General features: G+C 36.8%; 1 protein-coding gene across 9 annotated transcripts in view; it reads left to right on the forward strand.

The window, feature by feature from the left end:
• Nucleotides 1-12,647, forward strand: part of GTDC1 (glycosyltransferase like domain containing 1) — a 437,175-nt gene that overhangs the window by 76,879 nt on the left and 347,649 nt on the right. For all 9 annotated transcript variants that reach the window (XR_009520175.1, XM_060016855.1, XM_060016852.1 and 6 more), the window contains exon 2: nt 1,241-1,304. The gene's annotated coding sequence lies outside the window, so the exon portion shown is untranslated. The remainder of the gene's footprint in view (nt 1-1,240; nt 1,305-12,647) is intronic.

The following is a 12,647-nucleotide window of genomic DNA, read 5'->3' on the forward strand; positions in this document are numbered from 1 at the left end:
CCATCATCCTTCCTCTCCTCCCCAAAATTAAGCTCCAGCAGGGCAAGCTTTGTTTGTCTTGTTCACTGATGAATTCCCAGCACCAGAGCGATGTCAGGGAGATGCTCAGGAGGTGAATGTCTAAATACACTGTTTTCTTTGAGAGAATATACTCTATAGTCATTATGTGAAATAAGCCATCTCGAGTTATTTTGTTCTTTTTTTTTCTCTTTCCTTGATTTATGTCTTCTCAGTGTTTGTTTATTGTTGTTGTTTTGGTGACACCTCAGCTCCAGATCCTCTCTCTAGCTGTGAATGCTTTCCCATCTTGTTCATAGTTGGTGTCTGGAAGGTTCTCCAACCTGTTTTTTATTCTGGTGTAGGTTATTCTGACTCTGATTACTGTTTTGAATAATTATTTTAGGAGATGTGTTTGGCTAATCCTGTGATTTTGTGCTGTGTAAACTGTTTGGGAGCCACATTTCTTACTGCTTTGATAGCTCCTTCTTTTTGCTTGTCATATAGGATTCTTTTTGGATGAGTTGCTCTGTTAGTTCTGACCCTGTCAGTGTTGATATACCTAAGGATTCTGACTTTAATATATACAGAACAGGAGAGTCAGAACATCCACCCATCATTCTCTTCACTGTGTATGGCAGGCAGAGAACATAGGGCTGTGTAAGTTAAGTAACAGTTTAAACTTGATGTTATGTTCTCCCAGAAAGTAGTGTTCTTAAGGTGTTTACCCCAGATCTGCAAGTGTCTGTGCACCTCCATTGTTTTCCAAACCTGGATTGATTATCTATATGCATTCCAACCTGCCTTTGAGATTTTAGACTATACTCAGCACAGGTTCTTCACAGTTTTTTGGATTATAGACCTCTCTGCAAATCTCGTAAATTATTGACCTTCTCCCCAGAGACATACACATTTACATAAACCCACACATTTTTCATATATCATTCAGGAGTGCATAGACTCCTGAGGGCTGTCCATATACCAAGGTGAAGGACTTCTAATCTGAATTATTATTATTTTTTTGAGTCATAATTAATTTGGGAAATCCTTGGAAAGACTGAAAAAAGCTCTTAGTTAAGACTCAAAGTATTTCTGTTCTTAGAGGTTCTTTTCCCCTCTTAGAATATCCAAGAATCAGACTACTAGATCATTTAAGTAAACTCTTGTCCAGGTCAGGATTCAGAATTCAGATTGGGCTTAATTTGAAGATACCAACCTAACTATGTCCTTTGTGATTTCACAGATATCTCTTCATTAGCCAGATCAGACATATGTAAAGAGAGACATCAGTAAATCTGGATCATCAGGTAAGCAAATGGGACTTCATTTTTATTTCTCCATGAATTAAGTCCTCTGGCATTATGTGGTCATTTCCTATTATCTACTCTTTACTGCAGTGTGGGTCAGTAGATGATAAATATTTCTAAATAGATGATAAATATTTCTAAAGAGGAGGAAGCATATCCTTTCTTAAGTTTTACCAGATCACTTCCTTGGCTACTTGAAGTCAGATTTCTTTATTTTTATTTTATCTCATTATTATTTCATATATTCACACTTCAATAGTAAATAAAAATTCCCTGCTCTTCTTTTTTGTATATACTTTGGAGAGTTGTGGACAGCTCTCATATTGTTCTTTGGTTGTCAGCCAAGTTATACACATTTAGCTCCTTTAATCTTTCTTTGTAATTCACTTGGCTTGGCTGCTTTTTCTAGATTTCCCCCCATTTCATCTGCATCATTAATAAACAGAAAACACAGGCTATACCCTGGCTTCTTCTATACCTTTCATTCTTTTTGCTTCCTGCTTTTGCCTCATATTCCTTGCTGAATTAAAGCCAGCCAGACATCACTCTCTGGACCACTTTGGCAATACATGAATGCCTTGCCTACAACTATCAGTGTCCCATGCGGTAATAGCATCAGCAGTATATCCTAGAGGAAAGAAAGGAAATGCAAAAGGAGAACTGTGAGGAGGAAAATAATGGTTTTTTTTTTTGATTATATGGCAGACTTACCCTTGCCACCCAGAGCAAATCATCGTACCTGAAACCTTTATCACAGGTTTTGTTGTCCCAAAGTATTGTGCATGGGCACTAATTTAAGTAAGAGAAGCGTGTATATTGTTTGGAGTTTGGCCACTGTTCTCTCTGGATTTCTTCCCCATGTTCTCCCTCCCCTGTTGCCTTTCCCATCACTGATCGTGACTTGCTATCAGAATCTGTGGCTATGAACAAAACTGGGCAGGGGATCATTTTGGCAGAAATTAGATAGGCTTAGGTGGTAAATGCTCCATGCCTCTATGTGTAACATCTGAGGCAAGTGCTTTAGTTCTTGCTATTTCTGTAACAGCCGTTGGTCTTCTTTTCACAGCTGATTCAGTGGAGATGTGCAGGAGGAAGGGACTCGTAGACCTTTGGTGCTATTCATCCACGCTGTAGTAGTTTTCACAACTTCTTTTCCCCCCCTGATTGGCAGGGAGAAGCATACTGCTTCTAGATGATGCTGAGCTTAGTGTAAAATATGCCAGCATGGGATCTGGGCTTGTCACAGTTCATTCTTTCTTTTCATTTGGATTGTAGAAAATGGACCTCTACCTCTACTTATCTTGTGCATTAGAGAGAAAAAGGTCATACCTCTAGGAGCTAATGGCTTATTGGTGTTTTTGGTCTCCAGATTCAGGTAGTAGATTTAGTTGAAGCTTGCAGCAGCACACACTTGGTTTTCTCATTTGTGTTAGCTTTGCTTCTAGTACAGAATTGAATAGGATAGAAGAGACGGTTTTCCTGTTTGTGTCTGTGGCAACTTCATAGATGATTTGTGGTTTAATCCTTCAAACATTTTCAATCGTTTATCACCTCTTTCCCTGAAAAGGCATACAATATTCAGATTCTAATGTTATAATCTTTTAATCAGATTATTTAATTTTGGAGAACTCAAGTTCACAATAGCAGCTGAGAAAGTTGCCTCTGAATAGTGACCTAAAAATTATAATACTTATATTAGTTCTTTTTTTGTGAGATTTTATGGCCTTCCTTCATACTCTCAGATTTTAAACAAGATTAAGTGATGGTGTATCATGTACTTCTTGGTCTCTGGCCTCTTAAACAGGTAAATATATGACTTGGACCCCTTTTAAGTCTGATTTTTTAAAAATGTTAATCTCAAATGGCTTTTAAACTGTCGACAATATTGTACTCACGCTAATTTCTTTAGGCAATTGATCCATTCTTCAGCATAACTTTTGTTTCTTGGGTCTTTTCAAGACCTGTCAAAGAAAACAAAATGCTAACCTGACTTTAAAGGGGCAAAATAAATTCCCCCCCTCTGTACTATATTATTCTTTGTTCTCTATGTGCATCAAAGTGACAATCCCACACTGTCTCAATTGAGGGAGCCTAGCGCAAAAATAAAAAACAGCCTGGCACTGTTCTAGGCTGGCAGCCAAAATGTTTTGTGTAGCTTGGTTCTGGCAGTGGTTTTCATAAGGCAGAGGGTCGACCCTCCCAGCCTCACTGAAGGAAAGCAAGCAGCCTTAGTTTTTCCTACTTATACCATTTCTTTTCCCTCGTCTTCCTCTTTCTTCACGTAAAACACCATCATGAAAAAAAAAACTTGTTCTTAAATAGAGACATCATTCTCCTCACAACTTCCACATTTACTAAATGGCATTGTTCCTTATAGAAGCTTGTGCTAAATTTGCCTTTTCCAGCTCTCCTAGAGATTTCCTTCACAGTTGCATTTTTGCCATACTTTTCAGAAAACCCTTCTGAATATTGCTAACTTTCGTCATGTTGACATAGTATTTTTGATTGGTAGGAATCTTGTCTTGCTTCACAGCTTATTATTTGAATTGAAACTCTTGAGTAATATTTGCTTATATTACATGGATTTTTTTGCCAAGCTATCTTTTGTTGAGACCAAAAAGCTTGCTATTGTTTTCTATTTTTGTCAGACTCAGAGTCAGTTCATATCTTTTATAGATTGAGTACTCATTTTTGGAATGTCTGATAAGTGTAGCTAGATAAGCAAGCGAGCTTCCATTAAATACAAGGATGTGCATTAAAATTTTTTTCCTTTGAAATCAAAATGCAAGGTAAAACACAAAAGCATTTTTTAAGTTTCCCAATGTTTTCTAAATTGTAATTAGTGACCTATTATTACAAGGGACATGGAAATGTAGCACTGTGATTTTTAAGTGATGATTTGAAGAGGAGACTAGATTTTCACTATGAGCGAACATTCTATGAAATTTCGTAGAATGTTCCTCAAAATGTAAATGTGTTTTCTGTTGTATTAAGCAAAACAAATGATTTACTTTCATGTGATCTACTTTAAAAATTAGTGTTTTACAATCAAGATACAAATAATTAAATAGGCAGAATTTGTTTTCTTAGGAGGAGATTGATATTATTTTGACTGATTTTTATTTTTAAAATTGTCAATGATTTCTAGCAATGAGAAAATTACTTTGGGAGGAAGAACTCCTGTATTTTTGTAAATGTGTAACAAATGTGACTAAAAAGAAAGAAAACAGTGGTTTGTGTTAGAATGATGAATGTGAAACATTTTTGTATGCCATATATGCTGGAAAATATATCTATTATGAATACATTAAAACAAACTTGTGCAATCTAACAGTTGTTCTTTTTTTTTCCAGAGATTTTTAATTTAAAAAATGCTTTAAAATAATTAAAAGGATTTGTAAAACAGGTATATCAGAAGTATGCATTAAATAATCTCACCTGTTATTTTCTCTCATTCTCAAGACAGGTTCAGCAACATATTGGCTTATTACTTTAACAAAACAAACAAATACTCAAAATTGATTTGTATGTATAATGCATGTGTATTAAATGCTGTGATTCTTGAGTCCCTCCAATGCTGTTTTTTTTTTTTTTTAAACTTGTATTTAAGTGGCTTTTTCTGTAGAGCAGCTAAAATGAATCTGAGTGAGGTGCTTGTTAAGTTATATTAATTAAATCTTTAGGTCAACATTTTAAGCTTAAGAATGATGATGTTTTTGAGAAGGAATGCCAGTGAAATTGTTTTTTCTTCTTGGTCCAGTTAAGTGCATGACTGTCTTGAGTCCTTTGTGTCAAGGTTTTTTTTTTTTTTTTTTTTAACACCTTTATTGGAGTATAATTGCTTTACAAAGGTTTTTTAATATTAGAATTGGAGGTTAAAGATGGTACAGATAAAACCTCTTTCCTTCTGTATGTTCACATATGTTGAATGTTAATTGTATATTGAATACTGTTTATTGACTTTAAGTACATTTTCTCCATTGGTATAATTTTTATTTGCAGTTAAGCCCTTTATCTTTTTTGTGGTAGGAATATATCTTTCAATGAGTTAGGAATTGAAACATGAATTGTCCTATTTATTTGTTTATTCTAACTGTACACAGAGGCATAGTAGAAATATATTTAAGACCTATAATGTTTGAGCAGTGTTTTTGATAAATGCTATTGAGTTTTTCATTTTTGTAAATAATAAATACTACAGTTTTGTTTAATTCAGGACACATATCAAGGCTGCTACGTCTTTATAGTTTGATATTATGCAGTTTGCAGAAATTATGATATAGAAACTTAATCATTATATTTGTAGAAACATGGAAAAATAAATTTATTAACAGATGCCAGCAAAATTGGATAAATACCAAATTTATTATTTTAACCAGGACTTTATTATATTACATACCATGTTTATAATTATAGCCAGTATTTTATTTCATTTGAATATCAGTACAGATTTTAAACCTAACTCCTGGGTAGGTGCTGTTTGATATCAAATATTGGTAACATATAATGACAAATAGTGATTTCTAAGTTTATGTGGTCAAAAATATGAGTGACCTTCCCTGAGGCGTATAGTACATACTTCAGTGTTAAAAGTCATTAGAGAGTATTACATGAAAGAGTATGTTTTAATTCAGTTGTTTGATTCTCCCCTTAGTTTTTGGTACATTTTAATTCCTCCTGCCCGACATCTTATAATTCTGTAGAATACTTTCACAAGTATTTCATATGTTTTCTGTGGCATCTCACACTGCTCACTTTTTATCCATAGTACCATATGAATTCCCCCTTTCAGGTTTACGCTGCATATTTTAAGCTGCTGATAGAGTAAGTAGATTGCAAGGTAAAGTGACATTTAGCTTTTTGAGCTAGTCTCATTTTTAGCATGAGAGCAGGTTTTTTTTTTTTCCCCTGTTCTAAATCTTCTCATATTTCGCATTCAAACAATCTTACTAACATGGAACAAAGAAATTCAGAGATTTGGCTACAGCAGTAATTGAAATGCATCAAAAAGTGGCTACTACAATACAATTTTATTAATGAATGATCTACATTGGTTCCAGCTGTGTCCATGTGATTAGGCCTTCAGCAGGCAACAATGGGTATTTCCCTATTGCTTTTATTTGATTTCCAAGAATGTGTCATCTGTTACATCAGCCCCTGCCAATATGCCCCCGTAAAAGTGTTTTGTGTTTTTTTCTTCTTCCAAATTTCTGAAGCATAAGTTGAATACCCACACATATCCCTGCCGAAATATTGTTTCTAGTGAATAGTGGCCTAGGTTTGTATGCCTGGTGTTGCATACCAAAATTTCAGAATATAAATTAAATGTTTATTAAGTTTATCAGTTAATTTTTGGAAGTGTGGTTGCCTGGTAATGCTAAAGATAGACTAGTTTTGCTTTTACATTTCCATCTTAATATTTTATTACAGTAGTATAATGTGTTATAGAGGTGGACAAGCTTGCAGATTGAAATGGGGATCGTCCAGATTGTTCCCTTCCCTGGACCATATGGTATAGTTCTAAAAGCCTTTTGTACGCTGTCTGTTCAGCTTATTGTAAACTCAATCTTTAGTGCACCTAAAAAGATAACCAAATAAAAATGGGCCTGAGAAAAAGGACTTCCTATCATGTAAGGGCCCTAGAAATATTTGCTTTAAAGGAGATAACTGCAGATGAAATTGAAGTTGAGATGACGTAAACAAAGGAGACTTATTCTATGAATTTTCTTTTGAGTTCATATGGACTGTAGTCGATTGTCTTTGAATGTTGGTTTTAAAATGAAGGCATTTATGTTATCTGACTATGCTTAGTATCTTTATTTCTCCCATTCTTGCAGTCTCATGAAGATGAGATGTAGTTTTTATCTATTTTACAGAGGAAGTCTCTACCTGTAAACAGTGCCAAGGAATATATAAGCCCCAGGTTTTATGAACATATAGGTTTTTTGTTTTTTGTTTTTTTTGACTGATTTCGCTGGGAATTTAGGGCTAGAACTATCAATAGTTTCATCATTTTAGCCATTACCCATACTCAGAGATATTTGTAAAATTTTCTAATTCTTTTTCCTCTTCCTCTGGCCCCTTTACCTATTATGATTCTGTAATTCTATTTTAGGAAAATAGGATAAGAGATTGCTTTTTCCATATGCTAAGACTCTTTAAAAGCTGGGAAAGTGAGTGATTTCTCCTGACTTTCTCTCCCCTTCCCTCCAAAGTACTACTGTTAGAGAAGAGCATTAGACATTACCCATTGCTTTTTGGCACAAGGGATTTGAAGCTGAAATTCTACCAAATGGAAAAAAAAAAAAAAAAGGAGAGCCTGTGAAGAACATGATTCTTTACTCTATCATTACCCTGAGCCACTGAAAGGGTAACGGAGAGGAACTCAAATGTTATTGGAATGTGTAATTTTCCTCTGAATGGCCACAGTGAAATATATTTGAACAAAAAAGGCAGAAAAAAAGTATGTGTGGCATATGGAGTTGATGGTGGTTGAAATTAATGAATCTTTTTAGCAGTGTACAATTGAAACTATCTCAAGAACAGTACACATTTAAAATATGTCCAACTGAAACTTACCTAGAGAGACAGATTACTACCTTAGGGAGGCTAATAGAGATAGGGGGGATATGGCAATGATATAATAATGCTAGTGATAAATTGGATGAAGAATACTTGTTGGATATGTATTTTTCAAGTTTGAAATTTTTTCAGAAACAGAGACACTGATTTCAAGTTGCCGGGAGTCTTTCCTATTTTAAAAATACTATTATCTTGAGGTCTTTAACTTATTATGAAGATACTTTTTAAGATGCTCACAAAATTGAAAAACATAGTTTATACTTTCAAATAAGCTAGGTTCCTCTTTCCTTCTCTCTCTTCCTTCTCATTTCTTACCCCTTTCTTAAGCTGTTTATTTGTATGTGTATCTTACATACATGAATGATTTATATCATGCTATAAGAAATGTTATTTTATAGGTTTGGGGGGATTGAAGGTTTCAGTTAGGAAAAGAAATAAATAAAAAATCTTGTAATGACTATGCAATAGATGTATTTCCGTGGAAGAGTTAGAACATGTTTATTTAAGTAATCTGGATTACAGAATACTATAGTAAAACTGTGGACATGAAAATTCAAAATTGTTTTTAATTCTTCTAGCTAGAAAGGACTAGATAACAGCTGAATTAAGGAAGAAGGACCCATAGTCCAACTCAAACATCTCCTCTTTGTTGTAGCTTTCTTTTAATGGTAAAAATGCCTCTGGCTCCAAGTGGTAGAAAATCTTACTGACTGTGACTTAAATGAGTAAGGGTTTTATTTGTCTCCTGGCGTAAGAAGTCGGGAGGCAGTTAGTTCATCAGGGGGCCAGGTAACATCATCCTTCTCCATCATCCTTAGCACGTAATGCTTGCTTCTTATTCCACAGATGACTTTTGTACCTATAGAAATTGTGTTTACTTTGAAGCAGGAAGAAAAGTAAAGGGAGCCCAGAAGCCTAGTTTTCATGGAGAACTTTCTCTTTTTCTTTAGAAAGAGAGGCCCGCTCCTGGGGACTTCTGCCTGCATCTCAGGGGCCAAAAGTGTGTCACCTAACTACCTCTAGAATGAGATAAAAAGTATTTAGCTTTCTAGCCTTTATTTTGGAGGAAGGCAGGGAGAAGGAGAATTGGAATGAGTGTCAACTGATCCATCCTAAAGTTATCTGCCATACTTCCTTAGTTCTTTTTGTATAGTTAGTTGCTTGGACCTTTGAACTTCCCGGGTACTTGTAGAAAGTGTTGACTTAAAAAATTGCACAGGGCTTCCCTGGTGGTGCAGTGGTTGAGAGTCCGCCTGCCAATGCAGGGGACACGGGTTCGTGCCCCAGTCTGGGAAGATCCCACATGCCGTGGAGCGGCTAGGCCCATGAGCCATGGCCGCTGAGCCTGCGCGTCCGGAGCCTGTGCTCCGCAATGGGAGAGGGCACAGCAGCGAGAGGCCCGCGTACCGCAAAAAAAAAAAAGCGCAACGTGAGAGTTGCGAGTTAAGTTTTATCTGGGGCAAAATGAGGACTGCAGCCCGGGAGATAGCATTTCAGATAACTCTGAGAAACTGCTCCAAGGAGGTGAGGGGAGGAGCCAGGATATATAGGAGTTTTGCAACAAAAGGGCAGGTAGTCGGAATGTCAAAAGATTACTGTTAATTAAAGAAAACCAGATATCTCAAGGACTTTAGCGCTTTTCTATGTACGGGAAGATTTGAGAATCTGGGCTTACTGAAATCATTCCTTTGATATGCACCTCAGCTACCTGGGGCCAGTATCCTGTATTTTCACATCCTGAGTTTCCTTAGGGCTCACTGTAGGGAGTGGCCGCAGTCTGATGGCTGCTAGATGGCAGGTGTTCTTTTCAGCCCTGCGTCTGCGCAGGGCTCACCAGCTCACACCAGAGGGTTGCAATCGTTGATGACTGTGGCATCCTTTGTTTATTGATATGGCAGGAAATATTCCATTCCAGTTATAAGTATTCCATTTATCAGAAGCAACTTGCTGGGCTTCCCTGGTGGCGCAGTGGTTAAGAATCCTCCTGCCAATGCAGGGGACACGGGTTCGATCCCTGGTCAGGGAAGATCCCACATGCTGCGGAGCAGCTAAGCCCGTGCGCCACAACTACTGAGCCTGCGCTCTAGAGCCTGCGAGCCACAGTTACTGAAGCCTGCACACCTAGAGCCCATGCTCCGTAGCAGGAGAAGCCACCGCAATGAGAAGCCCACGCACCACAGCGAAAAGCGGCCCCCGCTCGCCGCAACTAGAGAGGGCCTACACGCAGCAACAGAAACCCAACTCAGCCATAAATAAATAAATAAATTTGTTAAAAAAAAAAAAGCAACTTGATGTTTGTTCCCTTTTGACATCCAGTACATGTGTTTTGGTATTGTGAGGTTATGTTTCTATGACTGAGGACAGAAACTCTAATTAGGTCATCTTGGTGTCCCTACTACACTCAGCACAGTGCCTAGATAGACCCTCAATAAAACACTTGTTAAATGAATGAATAAGTACTAAGAAATATATTTGTTAATATAATTGGTATAAATCATTTATACATGTAAAGGGCATAGTCATATTTTTAATTTCTGAGGGTTGTGGATTAAATTTTATAAAATTGTTCATTATTGCTAAGGGGACATCAATGTAAAGATGTCAAAGTCATTTTGAGTAGACGATATTCAGTTATAAGGGTTATAGAAAGATCCTCAAAATGACTTAGTACCAATATTTTTGTTGGAGCAAGTTATTCATGGGTAAATAAAAAAATATAATTTCTTTTTAACTCCATGAATAGATTATTGTTTAAACAAGGATATTTTGTAGTTCTCATATATCAAGACTTCAGTTTTTGAAGAAATAAGCAATTTGAGTTTATTAATGAGGTAAATAAGTCATTTGATAATTTATATTATTATTATTTTTGTTGTTGCGGTATGCAGGCCTCTCTCTCACTGTTGTGGCCTCTCCCATTGCGGAGCACAGGCTCCGGACGCGCAGGCTCAGTGGCCATGGCTCACGGGCCCAGCCGCTCCGTGGTATGTGGGATCCTCCCGGACCGGGGCACGAACCTGTGTCCCCTGCATTGGCAGGCGGACTCTCAACCACTGCGCCACCAGGGAAGCCCCCGATAATTTATATTATTGATGTTGACTTATAAGGAGGAGTTATTAGATCCTTGGAAGCCTTATGGCTAAGAGCACACTAAATCAGAATTTATCCTAGATGGCATTTTGGCTATATTCTTTCTTTTAATTCTTAGAATGGTAGCTTCGTATTTTTCCACTGTGCATGCAAATGGTTACATACAATAGAAAAACATGTCTGAAAGAAACCCTAAGAAGTCATCTTTACATCTGCTTGCTTTGCCCTAAACTAAGAAGAAAGCAGGCTATCTCTTTTTTCAAAATCTGCAGAACAAATGGCTCAGAGTATAACTTGGTAGTGTGAATCAGTGCTTCACAACTCCTCCTATGTCTAACCTAAATCCCTTTTGTTGTATTTTCATTCTGTTTCTTTTATTTTGACCTCAGGGGACAAAGCAAACAACTATCCACTATCTCCCATACAACATCCCCTATATAGCACTCTTTTAATAAATTCCTCCCTTTTCATTCACAACGGCAGGGTTGTTGGCACCTTAATTACTAAAACAACCTGTGCATGGATAGAACTTATCTCAGAGCAGGGAATGTATTCAAGTATCTGGAACTCAAATTTTCTATCTGAGCAGTTTATAGTCACTGAAAATAGAGGAGGCCCTTTTAACATTCAGAAGCAGTCCTGGGAGAGAGTGCCTACATAATCACAATTTAGTCAATATAGTTTTCTAGATTTGGAATTGGGTATCCATAGTCAGTCTCTTGGTCCTTAAGATGCTGTTTTGGTCATACTTCAGGAAGTAATAATTTATAGGCCAACACTTTGCACTTAAAAATATTGCTTGTAAAAGTTCAGCCCTTTCTCACTATTTTTCACCTTTGTATTCTCAGCAATTAATAGAGTGTCTGGCCTAGAGTAGGCACTTAGTAAATATTTGTTAAATGAATTGTTTGAGTATCCCTTGGTAATACTTCCTAATATAGGTAGCTTTAGGCTTTGCATTTCCCCATTCCTCTTTAATTTTATGCTGCCCAATAAGCACTCATGGTTTACTTTTTGTTGTCTTTGTCCTCATTCAATGATACCTGCAATGATTTAGAACTTACTTGAATAGCTGATTGCTGGACAGTTCACTGTATAATGCTGCTGTAATCTTCAATTCAGGAATACCTCTTTTGCCCCCTCGCCTTTTGCGAGGGCTTCTTGTAGTCTATTGACGAGAATTTGAAACACATTAATTGAATGCCTGGCATACAAAGTACTTTGCTTGGATTATGCATAGATATAAATATGAATTGTACACAAACTCTGCTGCCAGAGAAACAAAATCTGGTTGGGAAGACACGCACATATACTGTACAACGGTAGTATAAGTAGGATTGTGGAAGCTGCTCTTATTGGGGTGTAAGCCAAGCTGGTGTTACTACTACAGAAGAAGGAGTAATTACTTCTGATGGGCTGAATATGGGTAAGAAGTTGACTTAAACCTTCATGGATGAAATGGGATTTCAGTGGAGTCTTGAACTGTATATATGTAGGAATGTGACAGGTAGTAAAGGTGAAAGGATTCCAGAAAGAAGAAGTAGCACTAGCAGTGCTTGATGGTGGGAATGTATATGGAATGTTTGATATATGGCAGGGAGTCTGTTGTGTTTGGAGTAATGGTAGGCTTGTGGCAGTGATAGGAATTGAGGCTAAAAAGGAACTTGGGAC

This window comes from Delphinus delphis, chromosome 7, assembly GCF_949987515.2.
Source record: "Delphinus delphis chromosome 7, mDelDel1.2, whole genome shotgun sequence".
In the NCBI taxonomy this organism is placed as follows: Eukaryota; Metazoa; Chordata; class Mammalia; order Artiodactyla; family Delphinidae; genus Delphinus; species Delphinus delphis.